At 43.4% G+C, this 11,980-nt stretch overlaps 1 non-coding gene across 1 annotated transcript; it reads left to right on the forward strand.

The window, feature by feature from the left end:
- Positions 1–1,194: 1,194 nt before the first annotated feature.
- On the forward strand, positions 1,195–1,276 carry trnas-gcu (transfer RNA serine (anticodon GCU)). Its single transcript has one exon. It is a non-coding gene; the product is annotated as a tRNA-Ser (tRNA).
- The last annotated feature ends 10,704 nt before the right edge of the window (positions 1,277–11,980 follow it).

Consider the following 11,980-nt stretch of genomic DNA (forward strand, 5'->3'; position numbering starts at 1 on the left):
CCCCTCTCTTCCTCCTCTCTCTCCCTCCTCTCCCCCCCTCTCTCCCTCCCTTTCTCTCCCTCCCTTTCTCTCTCTCTAAATTAAGTTTCATTAATTTAATTTAATATTAGCAATATGCAGAGAGAAGACAGCATGAAACTGCCACATCATTACAGAGCTTCAGCAATATTAAGCAATGCTTATATTCTCAGTTCAGTGTTAAAATGAATGAGCCCTGCTCCATTTAGCACCTGATTACCATAAGCCACAGTACTTTTCCATTAGCAGGCTAGCAGCCACACGCTAGCAGCCACGCCTGTCTGTACAAACCAGCACGGCACAGTTTGTAAAACACACCATAACCTCCAAAAAGCAGCCAGCACCATGAGAAGAGCTTTAAGAGACATTTGTTCCAGAACATTCCACCAACAGAGCTCAGCACATTTGAAACAGCAGCACATGTTAAACAGGCCAACCATTAGACTCACAGCAGAGCAGGTTATTGGACAAATACACACAGCACATCCACATTATCTCCACACTGCACAATAACACCAATGTATGACACGTTTTTAAACATGTAGCAACATTATCAGCATGAATATGTTAAGCTAGGAAGCTAACAACGAGCAGGAGGAGCAAACCGCGTCTTACCTCTCGTAAGCTGATGAAGGAGGGTCTGACCGTCAATCGCGCTACACGGTTTTTATATCAGGTCCAAGGGTCCAATCAGATGTCCCCTTCAGTGACCGTGCACCTGGCTGTCATAGGACGGACTGTCTGTCAGTCAGTCAAATGTCGGCCATGTTGGTCAGTTTGTAACTGGTATCTTTATTGGTTAAGAAAAGGCCGGTCATTATTCAAAATAATAAGTGTACTCAGTAACGAATTGTGATGTTAAAAATGGCGAAGTACATTATTTTGTTACATTTGTACTTAAGTACAAGTAAAAGTACTGGCTTAAAAATAAAGTACAAGTACCCAGAAAAACTACTTAATTACAATAGTTACTGCCACCCCTGGATATATGCAGTCCAGTGCAGTGAGGCATGCTCTGATCTGTACAATGGAGAAACCAAACAACTACTCCAAAAACTGGCCTTCAATGTTTGTCAAAGTTTGTCAAGATGCTTATGTTTAAGGCAAAAGCTGTGACCTTATTCAAGTTTTGCAGCTTATTTTCGCTCGAAGCCGTGAAAACATGTTTATCAGACAGACGAGGTGGCCGAGTGGTTAAGGTGATGGACTGCTAATCCGTTGTGCTCTGCACGCGTGGGTTCGAATCCCATCCTCGTCGTTTCATATTTTAAGGTCAACGTCCTGACACAGGATCATCAGTTGATGGTGTCATAAACATTCCAACTTCAGACAGTTTGGACAGTAATACTGGTGTCCTATCTACACAGATCAGTCTATGGAGAAGTCCACAGTCTGTGCATTGGTCCAGCTGTAGGCATTAATGGAAAACCCACATTCAGTAGGTCAGGAAATGAGAATATGTGAAAAGGTTCAACATTGAAGACACCTGGAGCCACTCTAACCAAATAATGAACAAAACACCTGCAAAGGCCTTTAAATGGTCTCAGTCTAGTTCTGTAGGCTGCACAACCACAGGAAGACTGCTGACTTGACAGTTGCCCAAAAGACGACCATTGACACCTTGCACAAAGAGGCTGGCTGTTCACAGAGCTCTGTCCAAGCACATTAACAGAGAGGGAAGGGGTGTACAAGCAAGAGGGAGTACAAAGTGTTCTGCCCAAACAGGGACTTGAACCCTGGACCCTCAGATTAAAAGTCTGATGCTTCCAATACTTCACTAGTACACTTCATGTAGTGTAGTGTGATCTGATTGACTTGCAATTGACCCTTTGTACATGGGGGATTAGCTCAAATGGTAAAGCGCTTGCTTAGCATGCGAGAGGTAGCGGGATCGATGCCCATACTGATTGGACTTGATGAGGACAGACACACACCTGTCTGCTCACAGTGCAGGTCACATACTGGGTGATGACGTCCTCCTGCAGGTGTTACTGTGGAACAACTGCTCTGGATTGGGATGGAGTCTGAATAGAACTTTGTTAGCTTTGTAAAGCTGTGTGGTAGTTAGAGAGGAGCTGAAAAGTGTCAACAACAAGGAGTTGGTCTCCAATGGAATAAAGTTAACTAGCAGATTTTGATATGGGATAACCAGGCCTAACCGATGACCGATCCATCCCTGGGTCCAGACACAGATTAAAATCTCCCCCCGCAGGTGTGAATTTAAACAAGGGATCAATTTAATGATGCGGGAGAAAAACTGTGGGTCATCAAAATTTGGAGCATATATATATATATTAGCTAGAATAACTTTGAGATTAAAGAGTTTGCCAGTCACAATAACATAATGGCCATTTGAGTCTGCTAGTGTTGTAGAAGGCGTGAAAGAAACATCCTTATGTATCAATATTGCAACACCCCGAGCTTTCCCTTGAAAGTTTGAGTGAAATAGCTGACCCGCCCACCCACATTTAAGACGAGCATTATCCAAACTCCCGAAATGTGTTTCTTGGATAAAAGCAATTCCTGCACCCAAATGTTTCCTCTTAACAGGAAAAATAAGTCTGTCAAATATAAAGTTCTAGGACAGAAATAGTAAGCCCAAATTAAATCTTCAGCCCTGAAAGTCAGCAATGACGAGCCTCTGACCTGAGCAGATCTTGTCAGGATCTTCAAGGGTGTTGATGAGATTGTCCCAATCTCTGTTGGAAACAGTTTTTTTTTATTATTTTTATTTTATTTTTATTTTAACTGCTTTTTTTATTTTAGGGAAATTCTTCTTCTGCCAAGCAGTGTCATACAATGACTAGCAAGGCGCGCTACAGGCTAGGGTGAAGTGTCTAGGGAGGAGTTGGGATCGAACCACCAACCTTCCGGTTACTAGACAACCCTGCTATACCACTGCGCCACTGTTGTCCCCATGGCTGACCTGTACTCTCGCTGAAATAAAATACAAAGAAATGCTGCTGTGGCCATCACAAATATATTCAATTATGCAGGCACATGGACAGAGACAAAGGCATACATTGAAATATGCACATATACTGTAGAGAAACATTTTAAATATGCCACACTAAGGTACAACAAACTTACAGTAAAGGGTCCCAGGTATACTATGTATCCAGCAGATAGAAGCATATCACCTGCTACATTATTGGCCATGTTATCCACATGTTGGACTGTTTCCTCCCAACACACTTTTTTATCTGCCAGACTACCTATAAGCTGCAGATCATCATGATGAAAAAATTAAATACACTAAAATTAAATAATTGTATGACTTGTACAAAGTTATTGTGTAGAGTATTTAGAGTAGATATTTGTACCCTGACTGTGATTAGGTACCAGGATGAGATGCCAGGGAGGTCCTCAGGGCACATGGAGGTCACACACACTGAGCCTCATTTTGACATTGACAATTTCCACTCAAGTTGGATCAGCCTGTGATGTGATTTTCCACTTTTATTTTGTGTGTGGTTCCAAATCCAGACCTCCATAGATTAATAATTTTGATTTACATTGATCATTTTTATGTTATTTTGTTGTCAACATATTCTACTTGAATTTATCCTGGCTGGAGGAATAGAAAAAAAATATACATACAAAGCTCGGCTCTTTAGCAGAAACAGTGAGATACAGAACCGCCCTCCCAAAGCCCAGGTGAAACTAGCTGCCAAAATATACAGCACACCTCCCTTATCCTACTGTAACACTTCCATATTGTCACCTACCTAAATACCCACTCCCTTCCTGCTGAACAAATACGGGTACAAAATAACCCACCACACAGGTAAACCACCACTGCGGAGTTACAGTGAAGATTTTGACGTAAACCTTCACCATCACGTAATAAACGTTATTAAAAAAAGAAAGAAAGAGACTAACGCGCTAAGCATAAACAGTCCAGATACTCCCTGAAGCTGTAGCGGTTACATGAGATTACGCTTGACATTCAGAGAGAGTCTTTAAAGTCTTTAATAAACTTTTCAGCCTCTGCCACGGAGTTCAATGCCACCCGAGTACCATCAGGTTTGACAATATTGAACCGCGCAGGAAACAGCAGTGAAGGCTTGAGTCCCATCTTGTACAGAGTAGCCATTATGGACCTGTATTCCCTTCTTTGAGTAACACTTCTGGGCTGTAGTCTTCATAGATCCTAAACGGGTTAGACTGGTTCTTCAGCTCGCCCCTTTATTTGCCTCCCGCACCACCACTTCCTTGTTTTGGTACCGATGAAAGCAAACGACGACAGGCCGAGCTCGGTCTCCTGGGCCGGGTTTGTGGGCAAGGCTACAGTGTGCACGGTCCAGTTCCGGTGCAGAAGGGAAAATGTCCTTTCCAAAAACCTCCTGTAATAGCTGGGAAAAAGGCCATAGGTTGTGGACCTCAATCCCCTCAGGCAGACCAACGAGACGGACATTGCTCCTCCTATTCCTCCCCTCAAGCTGGGTTAGCTTAGACTTCAATTTGTCATTTTCAGCCTTTAGCCCCTCACAACAGTTTTCAACCTTTTCCAAACGTAGCTGGAACAGGTCGGCATTTTCTTCGAGTGAAACCAGGCGCTGGCCATGACCACTAACAGTGTCCTGCAGTCCATCCAGCTTCCCATTTATCTTACTGAAAGACGTGTTCAATTCAGAAATCAGAGCTTCCCTGTGTTCGGCTAGTGATGCTACCAAGTCAGCTTTGCTAATGGCGGCCTCAGGCTCGGCCCTTTCACTCGATTTAGAAGGTTTAGGTGGCGAAACGATGAAACGACCCACTACTGCGTAGAGTCAGGAGGTATACTTATGTATACATATATAAAAACAGATGGTCTGACGAGAAGAAAAGTAAGCCAGTGGGTTATAAAGGTAGTCAAAAATGTGAGCTGGAGCACAACACGTCCAACTCCATGTCCGCCAAACCGGAAGCCCCCTCAAAATCATATCTTTGGTCATGTTAACCTAGATTTGATTTCTGACTTTAGTAGGCCAATTCCATTTTTAGACAAGGTCAATGCTAATTGATAAAGCAATTCTGTAACAAAACAACTTTCCAGCTCAATCAAATGATAACATTGACTTACCTCTGAATCGCTGGGCCTCTTCCTCTGTCACATTTAATCCACGTTCCTGAGGCTTTTGAAGGAGCTCCTCTGTAGAGAATTTGAGCGCAAACTGGTGAGGGCGATTAAGACCTCTTGTTGGTGCGCGTGCATATGCTGCTGCATAAGGAACGCGCTTGTGTGAGCCGTTATTGGTCACATGGTCATTGGTCACATCATTGTGATTCAACCCTTTAATATTTAGCATTTTGGGCTTTTTACTGTAAATTTTAATAGGTTCTGTAGCTGGGTTCAGCTTAAATATTAGTAATGTGTGATACCACTGATTTTCTTTATTTTATTTTTGTGTGACTAAATTTTGTCCAACTGCATCACCTACATTTTGGAAATTAGGATTAATATTGGAAATTTGGGATTAAAAATAAGAGTGTGAACAAACTAAATTTCCCAGTTCTGGTGCACAAACCATACAGTCCCCCAACTGTCACTGACAGCTTCACCTGGTCATTGTACCCCTGTTTGTGGAAAAAATGGTAAGATGTCGACCATTGATCATTTTGGATCTTAAATGTACCCTTTTGACACAAAAGGGTACATTTAAGTACCATGGGGATCAGCTTGGAACCTGTGAGGGTAAATCATCAGCAGTTGTACCTTAGGGAACAAAAATGGACCTCAGTTGTACCCTTTTTTCTGACAGTGTACAGGCAGACCAGAAACCCTCTCACCAAGGAAATCAAGGTGGCAAAAAGGGGAATACTCAGAAGAGTTGAAAAACAGCTTTTCTGCTAACGACCATGCATCAGTGTGGAGATCACAAACCACAGGAGACGACCTCCCCCACTGCTGACAACCTCAAGACTTTCTACTGCAGGTTTGAGAGGGACCACTTCACACCCCTAACCTGTACCACAATGACCCCACTCGGCAGCACCCCTATCAGGGACCACCATCCCATCACAACCACCAACACAACGAACCCTGCAGCATCTCCATCATAATGACCACCAGAACGACTCCACTCAGCAGCAGCAACCCCAACAGCCCCACAGCCATCAGTGCCTCCTCAGTGGTTTCTATGGTAACCAAACAGAATCCCATTTAAAAGGTTACAATTCCACCACTGTTGACCAATGAATATACAAAACCATAATTCATTCACTGAAGTGAGAACAGGAAGGCCTTTCTGTGATCTGAATTTGATCTGAATCACAGTGAAATGATGATCTGCTATGTCAAAACATCCTCACATGATATAATTACATAGATAAATCAGCAAAACACTGCAAAAAGATCATCAAGAACAAAGAACAGGGGGTCAAAAGGAACAAACTCAGCAGAGGCTGCAGGAGGACTTCTCTGGCCTCCTTGGTCCTGCACTCACTGTGATCCTTTGTTGTACCAGGTGTAGTTTTGGTGGCTACACATGTGTTCACAAACTGTTCTGTTGTAGCAGCTGAGCTTTACTCCAATCCACCGTCACCACAAACACTTTCCCCTCTCTGTTCTTCTTCTTCCTCTGCCTCTTCTTCTTCTTCTGTGGTGTTTTCTGGCAGCTGACATCCACACAGTGACATTTCTGCCTCCTCCTGTCTTCAGTCAGACTGTTTCTCTCACAGTCTGTAGAGAGAAGCTGACATTGTTGCACTGATTAACCTCAACCACACACACCTGTGTGTGCCGCACCATCATTCTAACAGTTCCATTGTTACACTGAGTGACAGCAAAGCAGTGAGCCCCCTGCTGGTGATCAGCTGCATGTACCAGAAGCAGACAGATTTCTGATATGATGTTAAAGGTGTCACAGAGGAGGATCCGACTGTCTGACCTCTGATTCTTCTGTCAGCATCAGACACATCACAGTTTGATCAGTTTTCAGATCACACACAGCAGCATCAGTAACACTGAGCAGACATTACACACTCCATCAAACACACACACACACTGCTCACTTATAACAGGGATAATAAGTAAAGTTCTTTACAATAAATTCACATTCACATTTTATTATCACTTCACACATGGCACAGTATACATGGCAGAGAGTTAAAGGTGGAATATGTAGTCAGAGTTAATACCAAATATTTACACTAGGTGGCAGCACTTCAGCCTCCACCCACTGCTGCACTACCAGCACCACTCTCAGTGCTTTTTGTTTCCATTGACTGTACAACATGATTCAATCCATGTTATTTATATGACAAACTATGTGTAGTGTTTCTATGTGTGTAGCTGACATGTTGCTCAGCTTCCATTGGACACATATACTAGATGGAAGCTGCAGCAGGATTGGCTGATGACTGATCACAGGTGTGAACAATCAGCCGGTGACGAGTGGAGCAGGAGCAGCTGCCCATGCTGCAGAGACACAAACAGCAGCAGCACTCTGTGACCCATGTCCACTCTGTGTGTCCTCCAGACAGTCTTAAGATTAAGATTAAGAAACCTTTATTAGTCCCACAATGGGGAAATTGCATTTTTGCAACAGCAGGTACAGACAGCAAAGGATAAGTTAAGAAAAGATATATATGATAAAATAAACTACCAATAAAATATAGAATAGAATCATCAACAGTTTACATATGAACAGTTATTGCACAGGTGAGTGGAGGGAGAAGTGGTCTGTAAGAAAACTGTACATAGTGCATCAGAAACTAAATAAATAATGTGTTGTACACTGTGGTGTGTGAATATTGCTCCTATCAGAAGTGGTTATTATACAGTCTGACAGCAGCAGAGGTTGTGTGTAATGACGCGGCTCACCAGCAGAGGGCAGGTGACGGAGCAACAAGCAGAAACTAGAGACACAACAAAGATCAGAACAGACACACTCAGCTCTTCTCTCTGAGACCATGATGATACCGTCACATATCATCACTGCACATGTTTTTGGCTGCACGTCTGGAAATGAGAGGAGACAGAACATTATCATACCTGTTGCATAAGTAAAGTCACATGACATGCACCACTGTATATAAAGGAAACCACATATTTTTAAGACTCTTAGAACACAGACAGAAGTATGAATTATATATGGTTACAATCAAAAATAATTGAATGCAAATAAATGATTTTGTGGAATTTAAATCAAAACCTAAAAACACCAGAATCAGCAAATCACATGTTTGCATTACAGTGGTCCCTCCTATAACGCAGTTCACCTCTCACCTTGTTTTTCTCTTACAGCTCATTGAGTTCTGGTCCGGATAGTCCGTAGACCATGCCTGAATTTATTTTTTATTTTTTAATTTATTTTTTTTATGCCTGAACGCTCTCTTTATGCTGTAATTACTGTACATTGTGTAATTGTGATATTCTCTCCACAGCTCTGTGACCTTATGGCCAGAAGCTGCACCAGACCAGTCTTCACCTGCCTGAGGACAGCACGTGATAATAATGATCACTGATTTTGTTCATATATATGTAATGTATTTTATTTAAATCCAAATACAGTAAACTGTTGCCAACATATCTGGTTTTCATTATTTGTGCAGCTTTTTAAAATAACAAAGACTGAATGTTTTCTGTAATAGACAACAATCACAGTTACAGTTTTTCAGTGAACAGATATTTATTCTCATGTATGATCAACAAAAAAAGAACAGAAGCACCAAACATGTTAGAACCTGAAGAGATAACAGGCCAGCTCTAGGTGTGGGGCGCCTTCCTTCTATACAGGCCTGTGTGTGTCAGCATGAGGATGCTGCAGTCACCAGGTTGTCCACAGCATCATCTGAGCCTGCAGCTCCCTCAGAAACAACAGCTGGCTGCACCTGCTGCAGGAGGACCATGGTGAGGAGGTCAGAGGTCAGACGTAGTTCAGACGGAGCTCCAGCAGCTGGTGGATCTGCTCCAGGCTCAGGATTTGAATTCTGACCTGTCAATCAGTAAACAATAAACATTTATATATTGTCAATAAACAGAGCTTCACTGTCCTTGACCAGGTCTTACATACAGTATGATTGGTGTTCAGACTAAAGTAGAGCAGGTAGGTGTCTGGTGATGTGAAGTAGCTGAATATCTGTAGGGAGCACAGACTGCTCTGTAAACACCAGAGGAAATGCACTGAAGAGTCATAATAAAGATTCAGTGCTAACTGGCTGTGTAGCATCGCTGCCCTTGTTGGTTTTAGCAAATCTAACCTGCAGTAATTGCCATGTTTGATGATGTTATGTATTTATTCTTGCTGTAACTCAGCACTGACGCTTATTACTTCTCTGGTGCACAGAGCAGGAAGAGACTGACAGCCAGCCGATAGTTCCTTACAGGGTCCGCCAGGAGGCCTGCATGATGTGTTTAGCGTCTTATCGCTTCCACAAATTATTAATATTCTCCCTTTTGATGCGTAACTGTCTACAACTTTGCCTGGTGTCAGTGTTTTGCAGCCAGTCACGTCAATACGATAGATAGCGCATGTTGAGTTTAACTGACACACGTCCGATGTTCCCTGAAGGCACCATGGCCGAGCTAAGGCCTCAGCATCATTGTCCTGCTGTCACTCAGCAGGCCACACCCATGTCCCCCCCCCCCCCCCCCCCCCCGCAAAATCGGGGTCAAAACCTCAAAGGTGAAAAAAGGAGAGGCGAAAGTGGAAAAAAGATTTGAACCTGAAGAGGAGCGGGCAGGCCCAGAAACGGCGGTCTGTGGGTTCTAAACAATAAAATCTGAGAAAATGAACATTTCAAAATAAAGATTAATTCTTTTCTAAACGAATAAAATATGAAATAACGGAAACCGAAGACTTATTGAAATGGTGGGAGGGTGTAAAAAATAGGATAAAAAAAAAACAAAAAGTGGCAGGAACAACAGGAAGAGAACGAATTATTAGAAATAATAAAAATCGAAACGAAAAAAATTTAAGAAAATCCGGATCGAAACACAATCATACTCGCAACAGCGCAGGCAAAATTGCACAATTTAACGGTCAACAAATGCAAAGCAGCAGCAATAAGAGCAAAAGCAAAATATCTAGTGAAAGGGGAAAAATCTACAAGTTACTTTCTGGGGTTGGGAAAACGAAAACAGGAAAACTCTTTTATAAAATCGATAGTAAACAGTGAGGGGAAATAATAACGGACCTGGGAGGGATTTTACAAACGGCGCAGAATTTCTATAGCAAATTATTTCAAACTGAAGCAACAGATCAGGACGAAAGGGAAAAAAATATAAATTACCTGGAGAAAAAGCTAGACGAAGCAGACAGGGCCTTCTGTGACTCCGACCTGACAATACAACAAATCACAACAGCCATAAAATCACTGAATACGGGGAAAAGCCCAGGATGGGACGGACTGACAGCTGAATTTTACCAAGCGTTCAGTCCTAACCTGGCCCCCATCCTATTTCAACGAAATAGAACGGAGACTTTTGCAAAAGGAATAATAACAATAGTGTATAAAAAGAAAGGGGATAAAACAAACTAGAAAACTACAGACCGATAAGTCTTTTGAATACGGATTATAAAATAATGGCGAACATTTTAGCAAACAGGCTGAAAGGGTCATTGAGGAGGTGGTGGGTGAGACACAGGCACATGGCGTGCCGGGCAGAGACATTTCTGACTCTGTCCTGGCCGTCAGATGCCTGGTCAAACACATGTGCACAACGGGGGTTTTTATTGAGTGTAGATTTTGAAAAAGCTTTTGACCGTGTGGAGCACACCTTTCTATGGCGAGTCCTAGAGAGGCTGGGCTTTGGAGAGCGGTACATTAACTGGATCAAAACACTGTACAGCGGAGCCACCAGCTGCGTCAAAATAAACGGCGCGTGCACGGGCGCGTTTCCGCTGAGCAGATCGATCAGACAGGGCTGTCCGCTGTCTGCCATGCTCTTCACCCTGGTGACAGAGCCTCTGGCAGAAGCGCTCAGACGAAATATTAGAGGGATTAGAGTGGGAGAGTCTGCGTGCTGCAAGATTGTGCAGTACGCAGACGACACAAATGCCACGGTGGTAGATAAAGATAGTGTTAATGAGGTGATGGGCACGATAGATTCTTTTTGTAAAGCATCGGGTGCAAAAATGAATATTAATAAAACACAAATAATGATGTGTGGGGGAGCACAAAGCACACGCAACACATGGGGGTTTCAGAATGCGGGAGAGGAAATAAAGATACTGGGGGTGTGGGTGGGGAAAGATGAAGGGAGAGCAAATCAAAAACATTGGGACATTTTACCAGGAAAAATCAAGAACATAATTAACCTGTGGAAGCAGAGACAGCTGGGGATAAAGGGAAAAATAACTGTAATCAATTCACTAATGATGTCTACCATGAATCATGTCCTGGCTGTTTGTCCTCTGTCCCCACAGCAGGAGAGCAACATTAACAAAGCCATCAGCAGCTTCCTGTGGAGGTCTAACATGAACCAGGTCGCCCATGATGTCATGATACTTAGTCCGGTTCGGGGACATTGTCGACCCGGCCGGTGGCATAGAAGCTGCGGGGATCCTGGCCATCCTATGGAGGGGGAGAATAGTTTTCAGAAAAGGCAACATTGTTGATGTATGTGATAAACTGGCTGCCTCTGTCCCTCAGCGCTGGTTACGGTTGCTGAGGGAGGGAAGGCAGCCAGGAACAACTAATCCACTCTGTTGTGAGTTTTATACCCGACAGGACCAGAAAAACCTACAAGACATCCCCACAAAAGGGTTGTATCACATCTTCGTCCGGAACAAGAGGAGACCACCAGCGGCTGACCAGGTGTAGAGGAGGGTTTTCCCTGGCCTCCGGGGGGACAGGATCTGGGCCACACTCAGGAGCGGCATGGCCCCTGGGAATGTGCTCACAATGGACGTTAGATTGAGGCGCAGAAAGATACACCCTGGAATAGTGCTACATCAAATAAACAAAGAGGCATTCAGCAGGGGCTGCGCCGTCTGCGGGGCAGCCGAGGTGTTGTCTCATCGGGAGCCTTATC

This window comes from Parambassis ranga, unplaced genomic scaffold, assembly GCF_900634625.1.
Source record: "Parambassis ranga unplaced genomic scaffold, fParRan2.1 scaffold_22_arrow_ctg1, whole genome shotgun sequence".
Lineage (NCBI taxonomy): Eukaryota > Metazoa > Chordata > Actinopteri > Ambassidae > Parambassis > Parambassis ranga.